This window comes from Myotis daubentonii, chromosome 1 (genome assembly GCF_963259705.1).
Source record: "Myotis daubentonii chromosome 1, mMyoDau2.1, whole genome shotgun sequence".
In the NCBI taxonomy this organism is placed as follows: domain Eukaryota; kingdom Metazoa; phylum Chordata; class Mammalia; order Chiroptera; family Vespertilionidae; genus Myotis; species Myotis daubentonii.
This window is the reverse complement of record NC_081840.1, coordinates 53,780,632-53,803,644: the sequence shown is the minus strand read 5'-3', so window position 1 is coordinate 53,803,644 and position 23,013 is coordinate 53,780,632. Positions and strand designations below refer to the sequence as shown.

Genomic DNA, 23,013 nt, shown 5'->3' with positions numbered 1-23,013 from the left:
ACCCACATTGGCCTTCTTTGAAATCGTCAACATGCTTTTTGTTCCTTCTCACTCAAAGGTCTTTGCTCAGGCTATTTATTTCCTTGCCCTAGACCAGTGTTTCTCAACCTTCTGGCCCTTTAAATACAGTTCCTCATGTTGTGACCCAACCATAAAATTATTTTCATTGCTACTTCATAACTGCAATGTTGCTACTGTTATGAATCGTAATGTGACTATCTGATATGCAGGATGGTCTTAGGCAAGCCCTGTGAAAAGGTCGTTCGACCGCCAAAGGGGTCGTGACCCACAGGTTGAGAACCACTGCTAGACTTTTATTCTCCATCCCTTTCCCATTTAAATACTACTCACCCTGATTTTAAATGTAGTGGTTGTATATTTTGGTTATAAACTGGAAATTTTTAATAAAATAAAATAATTTGTTTTGTTTTGTAAATAAATAAATACATAAATACATAAAAATAAATACTACTCATCTGTCTGAATTCAACTTAAAAGTCACTCCTTTGGTAAAGCCTTCCAGCAGAAGCTCATGAGATTCTTCTTCCAACTCAAACTAATTTAAGTAAAAAGAGAATAGGAACCAAACCTTTCCTTTACACTCCCAAAAAATAGTGCACAAGGATTCCTTTCTTCACAGCCTCTCCAACACTCACCTCTTGTTTTTTAGATAATAGCCATTCTAACAAGTGTGAGGTGATATCTCACTATGATTTGGATTTGCATTTCCCTGATGTGCAAATCCAAATCATAGTGAGATAGCAAGCATCTTAGTGATGTCGAGCATCTTTTCATGTACGTGTTGGCCAATCATATGTCTTCTTTGGAAAAATGTCTCTTCAAATCCTTTGCCCATTTGGTTTTTTAAACCTGCAAAGAAAACATGTATTTGAGTTCTCTAGTATGTTGTAGGAATCTGATGGGGAAATGAGAGAGCCAAGAATAAAAGTTGAGCCTGGGTGTTACTAAACTTGGAAAAATGATATGCATATAGTGAGTACCCATTAAAAAGTTTTGGAATGAATGAAAATGGATTGGTCCCTTCCAGTTGAACCAAGCACTGCACAGAACCTTTAACTGTAAAAAGGTGTCAGAGACATTAGCCTGATGTTCCTACAGGAAATTGTGACCTAATTGGGTAGCCAAGACAAATGCATGAGCAGGTGCATAACGAAATAAGATGATGAAATTTGCTAAGAGGTACGGCAATAATTTTCTATATGAGAAGTACTATAATAGATGCTATTAGTTCAGAAGGAAGAAATGCTTTTGCTGGAATAAGGTGGGAAAACAGCATGCAAGTTTTTTTCTTTTAGTTAAAGATTCAAGGACGATGTGCTCCTGATAGGTGGAGAGTGATATTCTCTCCTCGACCAAATTCTAGCTAGGACCCATTGAGCCCTCTTCTCAACCTTGGCCTATACAAACTAAGATTCTCAGCACAAATGATTTTTTTGTTCACTACCCTCCCCCCACATTAAAAGACTTAACTAACATGGTCTCTAACAGCTCAAGGCCTCATCCCTAGGATGATCTTGGTCCCCCTTAACGTCCCTGCCTGAGAAAGCTCCAGGTCGCCCCAAAAGTGTACTGTTTGTTCTAGCCAACACTTTTTTTGTTTGTAATTTTGGAGTCACTTCCAAAAGGTACTTGCCAAAACCAATGTCAAGGAGCTTTTCCCTATGTTTTCCTCCTGGGAGTTTGATACTTTGGGGTCTTACATAAAATCTTTAACCCATTTTGAGGTGCTTTTTGTGAGTAGTATAAGAAAGGGGTCCATTGTATGCATGCATATAAGCATAACCAATGGACATAAGACACTGGGGGATAGGGGAGGCTAGGGGACTGTCAAGGGCGGGGGGAAAAAAGAACACATATGTAATACCCTTTGTAATACTTTAAGCAATAAAAAAAAAAGAAAGAAAGGGGTCCAATTTCATTGCTCTGCATGTGGTTATCCAGTCTTCCCAGAACCGCTTATTGAGGAAATGATCCTTTCCCCAACGAGTCTTCTTGGCTCCCTTGTGAAGTATTAGTTGATCAAATTATCTCCATTTGAAAGAGCAAAGGGCAGTACAGGCTAAAGATACAGAGAAAGAAATGAAAAACTGGCCCGGAATGGCTTCTGAATATGAAGAGCAGCTTCCATCCAACCCAGTTTTTCAAGACTGACAACAGCAAAGTATGTATTTAGAGAAAATATAGTTATCTAAGCCCAAGTCAAAAAGACTGGCTTTGCTGACTAACTCAATATAGCACCGTGCTCTATGGATTTATGTTCTGGAGAAAGAGAGAATGAGATGGAATATATACGTTCATCAAGGATATACATCTTCTACTTTAGAAGCCGCATGTTCAAGCCACTGGTGTGGCTCCGGGGGTTGAAGGGTTGCCCCATACACTGAGAGCTGGTGGATTCTATTTCCATCAGGGTTTGAGCCCTGTCAGATGCATCTCTGAAGAGGACACTTACATCTGAGGGTCTCTGCTTCCATCACTCAGGCCGTGTCCATCTCCCAGGAAGCTGCACTCTTGGGAAGACCACGGCCACTGTGGCTCTGACACGGGGATATTGCCATCTCAGTGACCTCAGTGCTCTCTGTGCATCCATTTTTTAACCTTGAATCTGGAGCTTTCTTTTAATTATATGAGAATTTTATTTTCCTACAGTTGTTTCAGCTTGCTTAGTATCTTAAGATTGTCTGGAGGGGCCCCCACCTAATATTTCCCCCTCACCTTTCCAGGATTTAAAGAGTGGGAAGTGAGTGGAATTAGCCAGAGGACCTTGGAAATGCTCAGGAATTAGAAGTGCTGAGGACCTCACCAGACAGAGGGTGAGGTGTGTGAGTGTGTGAGTGTGTGAGTGTGTGAGTGTGTGTGTGTGTGTGTGTGTGTGAGAGAGAGAGAGAGAGAGAGAGAGAGAGAGAGAGAGAGAGAGAGAGAGAAATGAGCAAAAGCAGGTGGATTGTTTGAAAGTCAAGTAACAGGCAGGTTCCCAAGTTGCCACCCACACTCCAAACCGCAATTCCTCCCGCGCTTGCAGCAGAGGAGAAGCTTCTGTGAAACTGGGCCAGAGGTTCTGCACTTAGCGGCAGGAACAGAGGACAGTGAGGAGGAGCTGACAGGTGGGCGGTGGTGTGATGCATGCGTGTAGGGTAAGAGTGGTGCCCTAGGGCTGAGCGGTGCTCAACCTGCACTCCTCCACTCCAGGCCCATCTAATGCCACCCGAAGCTCATCCCCCATCAGGGGAGGCTCCGTACATCTTGGCCGAAGCTTCATTAGAGGTGTGGTCAGTAGGAGAGTGAAGGGAAGCCTGACTAGGGATGGCTGTGAGGATTTTGCTTAAGACCAAGGCCACCTAAGGTAAAGTTAGAGGGCTTGCAAAGAGAGAGAAAAACAGATTCTACACAGAGGGCTCCTTAGAAGTGGGGACATCTAGAGAGTAAGTGTCTTTGTGGTGACAAAGGATAATTCATTTGGAGAAGAAATGAATTTGGAATTTTGGGTGATACTTGGAAATGTTTAACCAAGATTTGCTTTCTTTCCAAAAATGACACTTGTTGCTCAATGATTCTCCACCCATTAGAATGGCATTTATTACTCCAGGGAAAAGCCTAGTAACTAGAACAAAGGCCATCGAAGGGCTGAAAAGTAGTGTGTGTGTGTGTGTGTGTGTGTGTGTGTGTGTGTGTGTGTGTGTGTGTGAGAGAGAGAGAGAGAGGGAGAGAGAGAGAGAGAGAGAGAGAGAGAGAGAGAGAGAGAGAGAAAGATTTGTGTGTGTGTGTGTGTGTGTGTGTGTGTGTGTGTGTGGTTTGTGTTTAAATTCAGAGCAGGTGCAGTTGCCAGAAACCATGCACATGAAATAGGTTTAAAGTTTAGGTTCAGGTGGAAAGAAATGTAAGTTTGTTTTTGTGTTGTTTTTCTTAAATATACTTTTATTGATTTCAGAGAGGAAAGGAGAGAGAGAGAGAGAGAGAGAGAGAGAGAGAGAGAGAGAGAGAGAGAGAGAGACATCAATGATGAGAGAGAATCGTTGATCAGCTGCCTCCTGCACAACCCTCACTGAGGATCAAGCCCCCAACCTGGGCATGTGCCCTGACCTGGAATCGAACTATGACCTCCTGGTTTTAGGTCGATGCTCAACCACTGAGCCATGCTGGCTGGGCGAACTGTAAGTTTTTTTATTTGTCGACAAAAAATAGAAGCAAGCTGTCATTTCTACAAATTCAACAGCTCATCCTGCCCCTTCAAGGTAACTCAGATATGTCTAATTTAAAAACTCATCTCTTTTGGAAAATTAAATGAAGAGTAGCAGAATTTGCCACCCCCAAATATGCCACTTTGAGATAAGGATTATTTTGAGCAAAAGGCTATTGAGAAGAAACAGATACAAAAAAAGTCACAGGGGATGTAATGTACAGCCTGGTGACGATAGTTAATAATACTGTATTGCTTATTTGAAAGTTGCTAGGAGAGTGGATCATGAAAGTTCTCACCACAAGAAAAAAAATTTGTAATCATCTGTGGTGATGGATGTTGACTGGATTCATTATGGTGATCACTTTGCAATGTGTACAAATATCAAATCGTTATGTTGTACATCCAAAACTAATATGTTATGTCAATTATACCTCAATTAAAATATTTTAAAATTCTATTTGTCTATGAAACAGTTTCCTTAAAAAAAGAAAAAGAAAGAAAAGCTCCCGCTATTTGCCAAAAAGCAGGACATACATTTACAAAGGTGTCCCACTGCCTCTCTCTACCAGGAAGGACAGAAGTTAACCAACCCAGAGATGGCTCCAGTAGAATCTATATATCAACCATTACTGCCCAGCCTCTATCTCCCATTAGTTTCCCACCACCCATGGAGACGCAGCTCCTTTTCCTTTGTCTTGTTATTTCTCTAAAATTTATGGTTCCTTTGCTAAGACACTACATATTCTAAAGTTCTATCCCAACCTTTGATACTCACCTCTGGGGTCTCCCATGCGTTATATGCATGATACATGTTAATAAACTTCGGTTCATGTTTTTCTTGTCGAGCTGTCTTTTGTTATAGGTCCCTCAGCTAAGAACTTCGAAGGGCAGAGGATAATTATTTTCCCACCCTACTAACCAACTTGGGATTCAAATGTAGTTATTTCAGAGTCAAACTCTATTTGTAACCTTCCTACCTTTTCACCCCCGGGCTGTGCTCCGAGTACAGGTGGCAGGTGGCCAGCAGCCAGCATCGTGCTGTGGGGAGGAGTGCCTGGCCCGCCCACAGATCTGCTGACCCCTGCACCTTGCTGGCCTAAGGCGACACCTTGTCCAGCTGAGGTGGCTTAGTCTCTGCTGCGTGCACCACTAGCCGTCACCTGCTTGGATGCACATGGTGCTTGCCTGGGCCTCCCGCTCAAGGTGTCTGCTCTGGACCTTGTCCAGGAATCACGTAATCCCAGAAAACCCATGGAAAACGATAATCACAGGCTGTTTCTGTGTCTCAACACCCCACCCCACCACTGCTACTCTATTGTCGCTCCCGTGTTGGTGTGGGGCATTCTTTAAGACGGTGTCCTCCCAAATTCTCGGACAAAAAATAATGCCCAAACCCCTTCTCTAGGAACCCCAGGCTTGAGGCTGTGTCCTCACCTGTCCCCGTTCATGCAGCCTGAGAATCCTGCCCCGTCAGCCTCTGCTCCAAGCTTCTCCTTCCAATCCAGGGAGGCTTTGCTTGCCTTTTTGTGTGACGGAAAATAACCATCAGCTCATGTACTATACTCTGTGGGTTATATTAAAAACTCTAGCCCTAGCTGGTTTGGCTCAGTGGATAGAGCGTTGGCCTGCGGACCAAAGGGCCCCGGGTTCGATTCCAGTCAAGAGCACATACCTTGGTTGTAAGTTCCTCCCCAGGGCTCATGCAGGAGGCAGCCAGTCGATGTGTTTCTCTCACATCAATGTTTCTCTCTGTCTTTCCCTCTCTCTTCCACTCTCCCTAAAAATCAATGGAAAGATATCCTCAGGTGAAGATTAATAAAAACAAAACAAAAAACAAACAAAACACCAAACTTAGCCCTCCCGTCCTTTGGACCTAGAGATTTAAAGAGAATGTTTTAGACATTGAAAACAAAACAACGCAGAACAAAGCCCTGTTCTATCGCAAATGGCCGGCCTTTGTAAATGGTGCACAGATTTGGCTCCTTCGTCCCCCAGTCCTTTCCTGCCCTGCTGCTGCCCATGCTCTGGTTTGCTGCTGATGCCTGCAGGCCGCGATAGCAGCTCGCTCTGGCTGGTTCAGCCACTGTGTGTGAAGGGAGAAGTCAGCATTTCTCTCTGTCTCCGCGGTATCTCTATTCCACTGTGGGTCCAGCTTCCTGCACTAACAGTCCCCTCCCTTTGCCTCTCCAGTCTTTCTGGTGTTCATCTCTGGGTGACCTCACCATGCTCGCTGTCTTCTCATCTCTTGCGAATCCAGTTACCTACATTATGTTTCCTCTTTTTTAAGTTCTGTTTTCCTGGTTAGATCCTAAATATACCCCTGGTTTTTAAGACTCTTGCTTTTGAAATGGGCTTCGAGGGTTAAATAATGATTCTGTGCATTCCTGCTGTTAAAATCCTAATCCTTCCTAATGCAAACAGGCTAAAAATTAGAGGGCAAGTTGTGGTCAAAGAAGTACAAGAATAAAAACACATTAATATATTTCAAAGTATCTCACGACCCCCTGGCCAGTGTGGCTCCGTTGATTGGAGTGTCATCCCGTGCACTGAAAGATGATGGGTTCCATTCCTGGTTGGGGCCTACAGGGCACATGTGGGAGGCAACCAACCGATGTTTCTCTCTCTCCTCCCAAAATAAAAATAAAATGTTGCATTCATTATATTCTTACTTCAATAGATATTTTTTAAAATCCTCACCTAAGGATATTTTTTCATTTGTTTAGTGTGTGTGTGTGTGTGTGTGTGTGTGTGTGTGTGTGTTTAACAGAGAGAGTGGAGGGGAGGGAGGAAGAGGGGAGAAAGAGAAAAACAGTGATGAGTGAGAGACACATCCATTGGTTGCTTCTCACACATGGTAGTGGGGGGTCCGGGGGGGGGGAGGTTTGAGCCTGCAACTGAGGTATGTGCCCTTGAAGGGGAAGAGGGAGTCCTGACTCTGCCTGAGGAAGGAATTTGGAAGAGAAGAGCCTGGATCATTGATTGGAGCCTCAAAGAAACCACCACCCCCCCAACCCCCTGCCCAACTCCCACGTCACTGATTGAATAGTTATAACCTCTTCCTCTCCGCATTATAGTTCTAAACTACATATTGTCTTTTCCCCGCTAAGAAAACTGTACTGTTTGGTGTTCCACGGACACGTTACCATGCCTTTCTGCCTCTGTGTGGGTTTATGCAGCACTCTTCAACCCAGCCTGTTGAAATGCTACTTGAACTTCAAAACTCAAACACTGTACTACCTCATCCAAAAAACTTCTAACTTTTTGGAGTTATTCTTTCTTTTTATTTTCCATAGAACTTCTTGTCCGTATTTTGATGTTTGTATTCTGCTTTGAAATATAGATTATTGAGGTCTTGCCTTTCCCCACCAGACTACAGGAGCATTTAAGGCACCATCTGCATCTTAATTTTGATCATCTGCAGCCCCTAGCGTGAAGCTTTCCTCAAAGCAGGCAATGGAGATTGGTCTCGCTCATATTGGTGAGAAGATGAGTTCTCCACCTAGTGGTAAAACTGAAAAACTGCATGCAATTTTTGCTTTAATCTAACTTAATTTTGATACTCTCTCCCAAAGTACCTCATTGATACTACAGATTGCTTCAGCTTTAATCTATATGGAGGCATGCACTGTGTTACTTCTCAAGAAGACATAAATCTCTCTTATTGCATTTTTTTCAGTTTTAAGTCATTTTCTATTTTTCGATTATAGTTGACATACAATATTATATTAGTTTCAAATGTACACCCCAGTGATTAGACATTATATAGTTACAGAGTGATCATCCCAATAAATCTCATACTCCAAATAAGCTGAATGTATAATAAGCAGTTAATAAGTTTTTCTGAATGTATAATGAATGAAGTACCTAAATCTTAGTGTAAAGAAATTTATAATAAATGTGTGCTTATTTTTACAAAAACTATCAAAATTTTAGGCAACTGCTGACTACTAAAAATCAGGAGTGATCTAAACAGTCTTTTTTGAGAACTTTGGTTACAGCTTGTTGAAATATTTAAAATAAATGATATATCTGAGATTCAAAATACTCTGGAGGGCAAGGGGAAATGGGTTGGGGTACAGATGCAATGAGATTGACTGTGAATTGAAACTTATTTAAGTTGAGTTAAAGGTACATGAGGGTTCATTGTACTGTTCTCTTAACTTATATATTTGTTTGAAATTTCCCTGATAAAAAGTTTTAAAGTTACATGCAAATTAATAAGGGATTGAACATTAGAAATATTGTAAAACATTTTCACAACTATGAACTAATCCTAATAAAAGAGTAATATGCAAATTGACCATCACTCCAACACAAGATGGCCACCCCCATGTACACACAAGATGGCCTGCAGGGGAGGGCAGTTGGGGGACCCAGACCTGCAGGGGAGGGCAGTTGGGGGGACCCAGGCCTGCAGGGGAGGGCAGTTGGGGGGACCCAGGCCTGCAGGGGAGGGCAGTTTGGGGGGGACCAGGTCTGCAGGGGAGGGCAGTTGGAGGCAATTGGGCTGGCAGGGGAACAGTTAGGCATCGATCAGGCTGGCAGGGGAGTGGTTAGGGGGTGATCAGGCTGGCAGGCAGGCAAGCGGCTGGGAGCCAGTAGTCCTGAATTATGAGAAGGGTGTCTGACTGCCCAGTGGGATCGGGCCTAAATGGGCAGTCGGACATGCTTCGAGGGGTTCCAGATTGGAGAGGGTGCAGGCTGAGCTGAGGGACACACACACACCCGTGCATGAATTTCGTGTACTGGGCCTCTAGTCTATATATATAAAAGCCTAAGCGACCGAACAACCGGTCGACTGGTCAGTATGATGCTCACTTACCACCAGGGGGCAGATGCTCAGTGCAGGAGCTGCTCCCTGGTGGTCAGTGTGCTCCCACAGTGGGAGCACTGCTCAGCTGACTGAGGGGTGCGAGACTCAGGGCTCACAACTGGCCGCAGCAGCCCGGAGACCACAGCAGAGCTGCAGCAAGCCTACAGAGCGGCAGTGGCGGCAGGCACAGCGGGGCCAGGATAAGGAGCGGCAGGTGGCGTTGGACTGCCAGTTTTGGCCTGATCCCTGTAGGCTACGCCTAGAGACTCCACCAGTGCATGAATCAGTGCACTGGGCCTCTAGTTTATTAACATTCCTATTTTTCCTACTTCTTTTAGAAAGATAATTCTATGCATATATGATGAAAGGGAAGCATTTTAAAGATCATCTAGACATGTCATTGGCTAGATCAGTGGTCGGCAAACTCATTAGTCAACAGAGCCAAATATCAACAGTACAATGATTGAAATTTCTTTTGAGAGCCAAATTGTTTAAACTTAAACTATATAGGTAGGTACATTATTATTAACTTAATTAGGGTACTCCTAAACTGGCCTTTGCTGCCCTAACTGGTTTGGCTCAGTGGATGGAGCGTCTGCCTGTGGACTGAAAGGTGCCAGGTTCGATTCCGGCCAAGGGCATGTACCTTGGTTGCAGGCACATCCCCAGTAGGAGATGTGCAGGAGGCAGCTGGTCGATGTTTCTCTCTCATTGATGTTTCTAACTCTCTATCCCTCTCCCGTCCTCTCTGTAAAAAAATCAATAAAATATGTTTAAAACAAAACAAAACAAAACAAAAAAACTGGCCTTTGCTAAAAACACCCTCAAACTGATCGAGGTACGTTTGCTGAGGTCGACCCCTTCCAACTCTCCCATCCACACTCGTCTTGTATACTTGTTTCGTCTATCTCTTTCATTCATCCTCTCTATATGTCCAAACCATCTCAACATACCTTTCTCAATCCTCGACACTACATCTTCTTTCACTCCATAACGTTCCCTAATATTAACTTAATAAACTTTATTTAAAGTTTTAAGTCTTAGTTAAACTATAGGTATGTTGAATAAAACTTGATATCATACTTGATAACAATAGTATTTATTGATAAAATTAAATTCCTTATAATTTACCTTACAATATCCATAAAATTAAATCATGACAATGACTGACAAACACTAATGTGAACAATGGCCTTGCATCTCCTTGGAAAGTTTGGGTAAGTCAGGTTTGTATGTTGTTGTTTTTTTCTTTTAAATATATTTTATTGATTTTTCACAGAGAGGAAGGGAGAGAGATAGAGAGTTAGAAACATCGATGAGAGAGAAACATCGATCAGCTGCCTCCTGCACATCTCCCACCAGGGATGTGCCCGCAACCCAGGTACATGCCCTTGACCGGAATCGAACCTGGGACCCCTCAATCCGTAGGCCGACGCTCTATCCACTGAGCCAAACCGGTTTTGGCTTGTTGTTTTTAATTTTAGGCACAATTCCAGGTTCTCATCAATAAGACGACTTCTCAATTTACTCTTGATAAGATTCATGCTTGAAAATGATTGTTCGCATAAATATGTAGACCCAAATAAGGAAAGAACAGCAAACGCTAGTTTTTCAGTTGATTATATGAGTCAGGAATACTATTCCAGGTGTTAAAAATCAACATATCTTCCTTCTCCAGGTCTTTCAAAGCAGACCACTTGTGCTGTGAACTAAGTTCACATTTATTTTTTTCCAATATTTCTATATCAGCACAAAGACGTTCAAATTTCAAGCTCCACAGTTCTTTGTTTTTTAAATCCAGCAATTGCATTTCAAAGTTGCCAATGTCAATATTAAAGGGAGAAAAATTTAATTCTGTTACAGTAGTATTGAGAGGTTTTTTAACACTAGAAAACTGAAATTTAGTATATACCTATATTGCCCAAAAGCAGTCAAAATGACTGCATTGTGAAAGAATAATATCGGAGCACTCTTCACTTATGTTCCTTAGCTTTTCCAATAACTCACTTCTATTCGACATTTCTTTCATGAATTTAGGGCACAAAAGAAATAAAATAAACAACTTATTAGAACAAGTATCACTGCATAAAGATTCGAATAACAAGTACTAGTTTAGCTTATTGAGCAACTGCAACTTATCAAGTATCGACAATTTATCATGTACTTGTATGTTATCATGTGACGGTAATCGAAAAAAAATGAAAACTGTTATTTCAATACAGAGCCGAACTGGTCATATAAGAAATTTACTCAATTCAATAATAAGAGTTAAAATTTCCCCAAGCAGTCAAAATGACTGCTTTTGGGCAATATAGGTATAACACACATATATATATACCGGAAATGAAGGAGGGGGAGGTAACTACAATTATTAATAAACGCATTTATATGTTGTACAAAAAGTCACAAAATTCTAAGACATTGTGTCCTTATATACATAATTGTTTTTCTAATTGAAATTAAAAAGCAGTCAAAATGACTTCCTTGGGCAATCTAGTGTTAACAGAGGCTAACGTCGCTTTGCTGTTTCTGAATTCCTGAAACCTGTTGGGAAAAGCTTCCCTCATATTGAAAAGTGTTGTTTTGAAATAGCAAATGTCAATATTAGAATTATTTTCTTGGCAATGTTTCAACAGGCGTGGAAAGTGAATCAAAGTTTCTCTTTCAAAATCTTGAGCAAAAAGAGGTAATTTGTTTTCAAATGAAATAACTTCTTCTAACATCGAAAAAACTGTGTTTCCTTTCCCCTGTAGTTTACGATTAAGCTGATTTAGATGAGACGTAATGTCTACCATGAAATACACCAAATCCATAACTTTGCAAATTTCTTCTGGAAATATCTGCGCACAAAGCGCTTCTTGATGAATGATGCAATGGTAAGTAAGTATCTCGTGATTAATTTTTTTCTTTCAAAATAGCAACAAACCTGTTTCTTACACCGGTCATACTTTTCGACCCGTCTGTTGAAATTGAGACAATTTTATCGAGTGGAATATGATGTTTCCAATGCACTCAATTACAGCATTTGCTATATCCTCTCCACGTGTTTGACCTTTGAGTGGCAATAATCCTAAAAGTTCTTCTTTAGGACCTGTAGGTGAAATAAATCGTACAAAAAGTGAAACTTGCCCTGTATCATTTATGTCACAAGACTCGTCAACTGCTATTGATAAAGCTGAAACCAATTTAAGATCTTCGACTTGCTGGTTGGCTGTATTCTAAGACATTTTGACTGTTCTATCTTTCACTGTTTTAGCAGGCAATGGTAACTCTTTAAATTTTTTTTAGAATATCTGCTTTGTTCTTAAAATCCCGAAATAGCTCTTCGGATGCATTTATAAAACAATTTTTTATGTATGCGTCATCTGTATATGGTTTTCCTCTCTTAGCAATCTCTTGACTAACCATAAAACTTGCAATATTAACATCGTTGGAAGATTGCATCCAGTAATTAAATACAGAACTTGATTTTTCTTGACTCTTCTGAAGTTCCTCAACTGCTTTCTTCCTTGCATCACCGACAGGATATTTAGTACTAAATGACACGCGTTTAGTTGTAAAGTGTCAAATTTGATTTCTTGTTATGCGCCAATTTTTCCTGACAAATACGACAGGTCGGAAGGCCATTTAAGTTTTGAATAAATGTGAAAGTCTCGGTCCATTCAACTTTAAATTCACAGTTTTCATCTTCCGTTTTTCTTTGCTTCTTCTTTGTAGCCATGTCAAAATGTTTCATTTTATAATATTAAAGCCACCAACACAAAAGAATTACAATTCTTAAATTGATGACAAAAATACCTGTAGGATTTGCAGCTGGTTGGAAAAATACAGGTAACTTTATGCTTCGAGTAGGTACTTTTGTCACCCGTGCGCGACTTGCAAACGCGACTAGCACTAACCACTGCACATTAGACTGCTGACTGACTGGCTCCCTCAACTCCTGCATGAATAGCGCACACCTCCCCCGCACTGCGTATCCCACAGCCACCTGTGCCGGGCCCGACCAACCAACATCCACCTCTTCGGAGCCACTTCTTCAAAATAGACTCGTCCAGGCCCAAAACCAACTTCTGCGCATGTGCGATGAAGTTTCAATCGCACTGTAGTGCACGCCTGCACGTGGTATTTTGTGGAAGAGTCACACTCAAGGGGCCAAAGAGCCGCATGTGGCTCACGAGCCGCGGTTTGCCGACCACTGGGCTAGATGATCTGAGGTTTATTTAGATGTTGCATTTAACCTGTAATGGACCACATTTTAAGATATTCCCGGAACCTTGCATGCAGAACAGATTTCTGTAAAGCAAATCATTCCCCCATTGACTTCCTTTCAGTTTTGAAAGCGTGCTCTCCTACCTGCTGTCTGCTAATGAGAGCTCACGGTAGGAAATGGGGAGCAAAAGCTCATGTAAGCCTTGGCATTTTGCCTTGATCTAGAGCTCAAGGCAGGTATCCAATGCAACAACTTTTTGTGTCTTTTGCCTGGATCAAGAAGCCAGGGAGAGCAGGAGTTTGCTCCAACAGATGCCATCCTCAAGCTGACAGCCGCTTTGCCTGGCTCTGATATCCGTCTGGGGAGTTGCTCATCTCTTGGCAGAATTCAATTAATAAGGGAGATTTAATTATTACATATCTTTCATATGAGTGTTCATTTGGGGGAATAGAAAAAATATATGTCTTTGTCCCTGGTATCAAGCAGCCTGAAGACTTAAAGGGCTCAGGAACAGCCTAGCTTTAATGCATTATCTGATCATTTCCATCCAGAACTAGAAGAAAACCATTACAAGGTTGAATGCCACATCCTGGGCATTCATTGAAGGAATCAGGACCATGGAGCCAAAATCATCCAGTGACAAAGCTTCCTCATGAAATGAGCCACGGAATGGATGATGCAGGCGACCTGGGCAGAAGGCCAGGTGGCATGCTTCCAGGCAGAGCGCGATGTAGCCCTTCTCCAGAAGACGCCCGATATATAACCAGGCACATCTGTGCAGGAAGACCACCTTGCTTGAGCATCTCTGCCTCTAGAATAGAGAAAAGGAACCAAATATGAATTTGTTTTCATGGAAGTCTCTTCCCTGGGATCTGTCCTCACCCACAACACACACAGACACTTCATGTAATGCTGTCCAGTTACAAAGGTGGTTGGGGAAGGGCCAAGACGCAGAAGCGCAGTGTGGAGGGAGCAGCCAGCAGCAGGAGAGGCCTAGCAGTGCAGGGTGCTTGCAGCTACAAGTCACAGGAAACTGTACATGTGGTTGCTTCATCTCATCTCACCTCCCCTGCGCCTTCTCAGGGAGGCCCTGAATTTGTAGCGGAAAAAGTACTGGGCCACAGCCAGGCAGCGTGGGTACTGGTCTCGACTTCCAAACCCTGTTTTTCCATCTGAGCAAGGAGGGAGGGTGACCTAACTTCTCTAAGATATCAGTTCTAAGGACCCAGGAATCAGTTAAATAAGTGATGAGATAAAAACATGTAGACCACTGGAGATGGGCAAACTTAGGAAGGTTACAGTGAGGGCCTCCAGAGAAGTGGAGTTTCCTGTGGGTGGATGGCGGATCTTTGAGAAGTAGGAGGGACTCGCCCTCACTTTGTGATTATGTTCAAAGCCCCAAATTGACCTTAGCTTTTTGGAACAGTTAAGTGAAGGTATCTATCCCAGTGCTCAAGAAATGTTAGCCTTCTGCTCCCTCCCTTCCTGTAGGTGAAGCCCACTTCCCCTATTTAGGACCACCTCACGCAGACAAGAAAAAGAAGCACTTCTGACCTGCAAATGCAAACACACGCCTAACTCAAGACTTCCTTTACAAAAGAACTTTTTAATTTAAAAAATATATATTAATATAGCATAATTTTGCAAAGACCACAGTCGACCCATCACCAAATTAAAAATAGAAATATAAAAAGATTATATTTTTATTGGAAGAGAATGTTTCCACTTACAAACTCACACAATAAAATAGTAGCTTAATCAAAGGTTTGTTTAATGCAAATATTTGGCATCCAACCAGGAAGACCATAAGGCTATTGTCAAATCAGTTAAAATTTTTGTTACAAGCCATCAGGGAGGCCATCTGCTGAGGTTGGCAAAGAAATTAACATATTTCAAAATGCAAACACATCTCAGTCTCCCCCTACCAATCTCAAAGCAGGCATCTTGGCTATAGACAATTTGGATCTAAGATTTACTCCAATGGCTTCAAAGAGGCAAGAGAGATTAGATAATAAAATGTTCTATTTATTGCTCTGATGAAGGATGACGATTTCTCAGCTTAATATTTTGTGCCTTCTTGAGAAACTCTATTTGAAAGCATCAGTGGCAATTCAATTCAGCAAACTAGGATAGTGCCCCGGCCATAGCCAGGTCACTGGACGTGGTGCTTTGAGGCATACAATGAAAGGGGCGGGCCTTTAAGGAGCTCCCAATTTGGTGGGGATATGGACACATACATGCTTGTACATACAAAGCATAAAGAATGCTATCACAGAGGCCACAGGAGTCTTCTTATTTTACAGGCAGGGGCAAAGGCTCCCCCCTCAGTGGTGGTTGAGGTAGACTTGAAGTATGATTCATTAAAAAAAAAGAAAAAGAAAAAAAAGGAGAACACCCTGAGCAAGACAGAGGCATCAGAGTGTGTGCTTTGTTCAGGAAACAGCAAGCGGTTCTATTTGTCCCCATTCATTTTGAAAAACGAAGCTCAGAAAGGTTTGTGGGAACAATAGTGGACATCTGTTCTGGGGTGTTTTGCCTGGCTGGGATTCCCCTTCTTTTGGAAACAGCCCTGATTTTCTTTTAGGGAAGCTGTCCCTGCCTTCATCTCAGCTCATGGGCCTTGAAGCCGAGTGTGTGATGCCATCAATACCATCCAAAGGAGGTTGGCGTTTAAGTAATATATATATATATATATATATCTTTTATTTTATTTTTTTTGTTAATCCTCACCCGAGGATATTTTTCCATTGATTTTTGGGGACCGTGCGAGAGAGAGGGAAAGGCAGATGTGAGAGAAACACATCGACTGGTTGCCTTCTGCATGAGCCCTGGGGAGGAGCCTGCAACCAAGGTATGTGCCCTTGACTGGAATCGAACCCGGGACCCTTTGGTCTGCAGGCCGATGCTCTATCCACTGAGCCAAACGAGTTCAAGCTAAATAATATTTTAAATATCTTATTTACTAGAACAGGGAATCACAAAGCCATTTAAAATAAAAAAAAATGTTCAAACATATATAGGTTTTTTTTTAAAAAAATCTATATAAACTCATACCCAGACTAAATAATTACCAAGATTTTATTGCTTTCCTTTGTCTTTCACCAAAGTATTTTAAAGTAAATCCCAGACATCCTATGTTTTCACTTCTACACATTTTAGTGTGCATCTCTAAATAGTATTGAGATTTTCTTACAAGTGAAATGCTATTATTATGCCTAATGATTCCTTGTGATTGACTAATACCCAGCCCGTATTCAAATTTCCCCAATTATCTCAAAAACATCTTTATTCTGCTGATTTGTTTGAATCACGTTCTAAACAAGGCCACACATGGCATGTGGTTTTTATGGCTCTTAAGTCTATTTTAACCTATGGCAGCCCTCCTCACCCCACTTCTTTATACCACTGACTTGAGAAAACCATTCTCAAGCTTCCTTGAGAATGTTCTCGAGTCCAGACTGGTCTGGTTGTGTCCCTGTGGTATTTAACTTGCTCCTCTACCTCCTGCATTTCTTGTAAACGGAAGTTACCCAATGTGTGCTTGTCCCATGTTTATCGGTAGTAGTGCCAAGACTGATCAGTGGGTTAAGGTGGCAACGACCTGATTCTTCCACTATACAATTTCTTATCCATCTCCTACCTATCGATTTCATCTATTGGTCTTTGTCTGGATTATTTATCAATAGGGATTGTAAAGTATTAATTTGGTCATTTTATCCCTCTTTCCACATTTATTACCTGGAATTTTTTACTAAAGAAAAATTTCCTGTATCAAGTATGGATATTTGGTTATCCTAAATATAATGGATATAGGAAAGGCAAATTTTCTTTCTTTTTAAATTTTTTTTTTTTTTTTTACTGTTTTCAGAGAGGAAGGGAGAGGGACAGAGAGAAACATCAATGATGAAAGAGAATCATTGGTCAGCTGTCTCCTGCACACTCACCACCCGGGCATGTGCCCTGACTGGGAATTGAACCTCCTGGTTCATAGGTTGAGACTCAACCTCTGAGCCATACCAGCAAATTTTCTTATAATTGTCAATCTTCAACATACTGCCTAACTGAAAAATATAAGATACAGAAAGCCACATAAAATAAATTAATACGTTAATAAATTATTGTAAGCAAACTTTTGTAACCCACCCTTCGGCAGTCATCCAAGAAGCCCTCTGTGTCCACTTACTATGATTTTTATGGCAATCATTTCTTTGCTTTTCTTTATGTTTTATCACCTATTTGTGCATCCCTAAGCATTATACTTTAGTTTCTTTATTTGTATTTTTAAATTTTAATATGAACTTTAATAGACTTTTAAAAAGTCCCTTTTACTCTACAGGTTCCCCTCCCATTGCTCTCTGCCCCTTAAATGTATTTGTTAAAAAAATTTGACTGCTTGATCAGTAGAGTTTCCCAGACTCTGGATTTTACTGATTGCATCCCCATGACACGCTATTTCGTAATCTATGTACTTTGCGTATATTGGTAATTGGATAGAGAGACTTGATTAGATTTCAGTATAAGTTTTGGAGGCAAGACTACTTCATTGTGAGTTGTGTTCCTTTGTTATGAGACACATGTCTGTTTGCCTCTTTTTATGATGTTGGTAGCTATCAATGCCTATTGTCTGGATTGATTCAGTTCATTATGGGTTGAAAAATGATGATAGTCCAATTTTATCACTCCTTCCTCATTTATTAGCTAGAATATTTCTATATAGAGCCATAGAGCCACCCCCCCCCCATTATGTTATTTGGTTATTCAGGGACACAGCTCATATAGGAAAGGCAGGAACCATAGAACCATAGAATTAGAACATCACACAGTTACCCGTTGTATAGTTTGCATTATATATACAACAGTTTCAGCAAAATCACCTATTCTAACACCACCAATATTATTGAAAAGTTAAAAATATATAAAATGCAAAAAATTTAAAAAAGTGTTTGCATATATTCTCTCCATTGTCTATAGTTGTATTTTATTTACATTTTCAGAGCATATATCTGTCCTTTCATGTAAGCATTTAGAACAACCATAATAGTGTATACTTAGGGTTTACAAAATATTGTCATATCTTATGTAACTTCACAAGATTCTGGGAAGTAACCAGGACATGGATCATTTTTCTTAATAAAGCACAGAAAGGGGAAAAGAATGACAGAAGCAGGTCTAGCTCTCAGATGTTCTTGACTCCTAGCCTCTAGGCTATGAATCAGAGTTAAATGTAAGAAATGCTTTTTCTAGGCATTTTAAGCTGAAAAAGACTTAATACAGGGAATTAGGAGCTTATGCATAAATGGGAGAACAAGTTTTAGACCAGGCCCCTAGAAATAACTCCCAGAACAATATGGTAGAGTCAACCATCAGCGGAATGAGTTCATACCTGGAGCCACTGGAGATCAGGAAGCCAGACCAGAAAGGTTCTGATACTGTTGCTGCTCCCATCACTGCCACCACTCGACGGCATCTTGCCATTCACAGAACTGGTGACCTGTCACTGGAACATGAACCTTAGAACCTAAGAATCTCAAGAATGGGCCCTAGGACACTGGGCTGTTAAGCTTCGTCACGAGGACCTTGCTTGCAAGAAAGTCATCCAAAGGGGGTAGGTAGGAGGACCACTTCTGCTTCATTTTCATCCTCCAAATCTTTCAGGAATGCATCAAGTAGAGGGAATGTAATTCATATCCAGAACTCTGCTGTGAGGAAGTCTAAAAAATGTAGTTTGGGCTTCCCAGGCTCTGCATACCAGGAAGAGGCTGGGATGAAATTGAGCAAACCAATCCACAATATATGCTGCAGCAACTTTTTGTGTCTTCATTCAAGATGTTGGCAAAAATACGGTTCTGAACCATGTGGCCCTCTCCTAGAAGATGCTCTCCAGATGGATCAGATGGTTATAATCTCTCTAATTTACCCAGGGTGATAGTTTAACTGGCAGTTGAGACTTAAACCCAGTTCTGACACCAAATAACTAAAATGCCTATATTGCCTTTCAATTTCATTCATTAATTTTCTTTAGTTGTTTAAGCAGCTTATAATCCACCTAATTTTATCTTTATCTTTTTTGGGGACAACTAGGGAACAATATTCAAATGCTGTGCTAACTCAGCGTATTCTAAGCTGCTCCCATTTATCAATCACAATAAAAAAGAGATGCCATGTCCCATGATGGGGAATCCATGGTTGTTTGATGATCCTCATGCTAATCTAACATTCCTCATAACTGTTTAAACCTTCTAGAGGCTAGGTTGGTTAGAATATAAATTTGTGGGCGGAGTTTGTGTGTAGCACTTGGTGGTGTCTCCGAGGCTCAGCTTCCTGTCAGTGGTAAGTACAGACTGAACAGCATTTAGCAACTGCTGCCTGTCCAGAGCACAGTCACCACACTCAGGGCCAGGAGTTTGCACTCATTAGTTCAGAGCCTGCCAGGTAGACTACAAACTGTGACAAAAGGTGTGGAGTCTTCATTTGGAGACTCCAGATTGGATTCATCTACAGATTGGATTCATCATAAATTTACCAAGAATCCCAGATGAAGTGTTTCAGCCTTCACCTGCAGATCATGAAAATACGGGATCCACAGCACTCTCATATCCTGTAAGCAGAATGAAAAATACAAAGACAACCATTTTTTGGGGGAAAATGGGATAAAGATGCTTGGATTAGAAAAAGTTCATACTCCTCAAGTTCCTAAGAGCATCCTTCAGTGAATGCAGAAACTAAAAGTGGTTAAACACTTGATAAGAATCAAACCCCTGAGCTTGCTGCAAGGACTTCCGACAGAGGAGGCCATGGCTCACCCCTGCCTCCAGAGCACTGGGGAGTTAGTAGTGAGGTGGCGTCCAAGGCCTGTGGACCAGGAGGCAATTCAGTCCGAATGCCAGAGCTGTTTCAGATTAAAAAGTGCACATCTTTTTTATTTAAAGATGGTGAGGAATGTTCTCATTACAATATTTTAAATGCTGAAAAAATAATTTGAATTTGCATTGAGCAATTATGACTTAAACCAGAAATTAGTTTCTCTCATGTAAAACACACCCAGAGGCAAACGGTTGGGACTAGTAGGGCAGCTTCCCTTAGTCATCAGGGCCTCTGGCTCATTCTATATAGTCACTCCATTATCCTCAGCACATGGCTTTGCCTTAAAGTCCAAGATAGCCTACCAGAGTTCTAAGGCATCACACGTGCATCCCAGCCCAGCCTACAGGGAGGAAGGAAGCAAAAAACTTGTACACAAACCTTTTGATGACCTCTGTTGGCTACTTGGTAAGTGGCTCCACGTAACTACGGGGAGCTGGAGAAGGCAGTCTATCTTGCAGGTGGCTAGGAGAATGCTGCTAGTGGCCAACAGCAGGCTCTGCTTCAGCGACCTCATTGCATCTTCCTCATTCTCTTGCAAAATTTCAAAACGGCAGGTGTCTTCTCCAGCACCTGGCACAGTATTTGTCCAACAAACAACCAATTTTTTATTTCCTGGTGAAAATTTAAAAGCGGTTTAAAAATATAAATTCACTTCTATGTGGAATCCAATGAACAAAATAAACTAACAAAATAGAAACAGACTTATAGCTGTCAGAGTGGAAAGGGTAGGGGGCTGTGTGGAAAAGGTGAAGGGATTAAGCAAAGAAAAACAAACACAAAAACACACCCATAGACAACAGAACAGTATGGTCATTATCAGAGGAAAATGGGGGTGGGGGAGGCAGGAGAGGGGTAATGGGGGTGGGGGAGGCAGGAGAGGTGTAATGGGGTGGGGGAGGGGGAGGCAGAAGAGGGGGAATGGGGGTGGGGGAGGCAGGAGAGGGGTAATGGGGGTGGGGGAGGCAGGAGAGGGGTAATGGGGGTGGGGGAGGCAGGAGGGGGAATGGGGGTGGGGGAGGCAGGAGAGGGGTAATGGGGGTGGGGAGGCAGGAGAGGGGGAATGGGGGTGGGGGAGGCAGGAGAGGGGTAATGGGGGTGGGGGAGGCAGGAGAGGAGGAATGGGGGTGGGGAGGCAGGAGAGGGGGAATGGGGGTGGGGGAGGCAGAAGAGGGGGAATGGGGGTGGGGAGGCAGGAGAGGGGTAATGGGGGTGGGGGAGGCAGGAGGGGGAATGGGGGTGGGGGAGGCAGGAGAGGGGAAATGGGGCAGGTGATGGAAAGAGACATGACTTGGGGAGATGAACACATACAAAATGGATGATGTATTATAGAATTGTACATTTTAAACCTATATAATTTTATTAACCTATATGTGTACTTAATCATATTCAATAAAATGTGATTAAGTATACATCTAAGAAATGTGCTTAATAAGCTATAAAACAAAATATTGTATTTAAATCTTATTTCTCCCTTGACTTTCAATGTTATGTCATGTACTTCCATGGGAGGTGGGGGGAGGGAGAACTTGAATAATTTAGAGAAAAATTATAAAATACAGGTCAAATCCCAAAGCAACAAAAATTAAAAGAAAGCATAAGAGATATAGGAATTAGAGGTTAAAGAGAAATAAAATCCCCATACAATCAAACTTGATCATAAGTTTTAAACCAGAATGGAAATTTCAAAGAAGCCACCAAAATCAAATTTGTAGCCTGAACAAGTATCTTCAGTCTTGCATGATGGTTAAACACTAGGCTTTGGGACCGAATTTATCCCAGCTCTTCCCGTTATTAGCTTTTACCCCTACCAGTTAATCTCTGAGCTAAAATTGTTTCATCTGAAAAGTAATATTCTTTCAGAATTGATACCATGAGGAAATGAGAATATGAGCAAAGCATTTAATAGTGTCTAGTGCAAGGAAATATTACATATATAGTAATACCATTCTCATGATACATTTTCCCTTCTCTCCAAAATTAAGTACTATATATAAAACCTATTTTGGAAACTTGTAGGGTTTTTAGTCCCCCTCAACCCCCTACTTTCTACCCTTATAAGCCGATTATAGTTCCACAGCTGGTCATATACATTTCAAAAATTTCCCATTATATACTATGGATAAGCCCATCCACAAATTTGTTAATTCTAATTATTAGAAACACACTTATAGCAACGTACACCAAAATCAACCTCTACTTTATAGATGTAACAAAATCAAAATTTTGGTTGTCTATTATGGTGGCAGGTGCTGAGGCAATTAGGGTTTATTTTTCAACTCAGAGAGGGAATGCAGAATACCAGTTCACACTTCACACCAGCAAACAGTCTACTTCTAAATGTAGTCCTTCCTAAGAACCTTCTTTTGTCCTGTTCTTGGTTCCTCGGTGTAAATTATCACCTTTTTTTTTTTTTTTTTTTTTTTTTTTTTTTTTTTTTTTACTACATAGCACATTACATATACTTCTATTTGGCACTTTTCTTTAAAAATTTATTTTTATTGATTCCAGAGAGGGAGAGGGAGAGAGAAACATCAATGAGAGAGAATCATTGGTGGGCTGCCTTTTGCACGGCCCCCGCTAGGGATCGAGCCCCCACAACCTGGGCATGTGCCCTGACCAGGAATTGAACCATGACCTCCTGATTCATAGGTTGATGCTCAACCACTGAGACATGCTGGCCGGGCGGCACTTCTTTTAAGAATATGTAATTAGTTATTTACAAAACTGAGCATCACTCAAAGGTAGGCACAAGATTTTAAGTCCCTAGTATCTTCCCTACGTTATGGAACTCACTTTATTTTTATTGTATTGGGGTGACACTGGTTAATAAAATTATACAGGGTTCAGGTGCACAATTCTGTAACACATCATCTTACACTGTATTGTGTTCACCCCCCCCCCCCTCCCCAAGCCAGGTCTCCTATC

The 23,013-nt window shown here is 41.5% G+C and overlaps 1 pseudogene; it reads left to right on the top strand.

Moving 5' to 3' along the window:
- The first annotated feature begins 11,788 nt into the window (after window positions 1-11,788).
- On the top strand, window positions 11,789-20,186 carry LOC132213060 (large ribosomal subunit protein uL30m-like; annotated as a pseudogene).
- The last annotated feature ends 2,827 nt before the right edge of the window (window positions 20,187-23,013 follow it).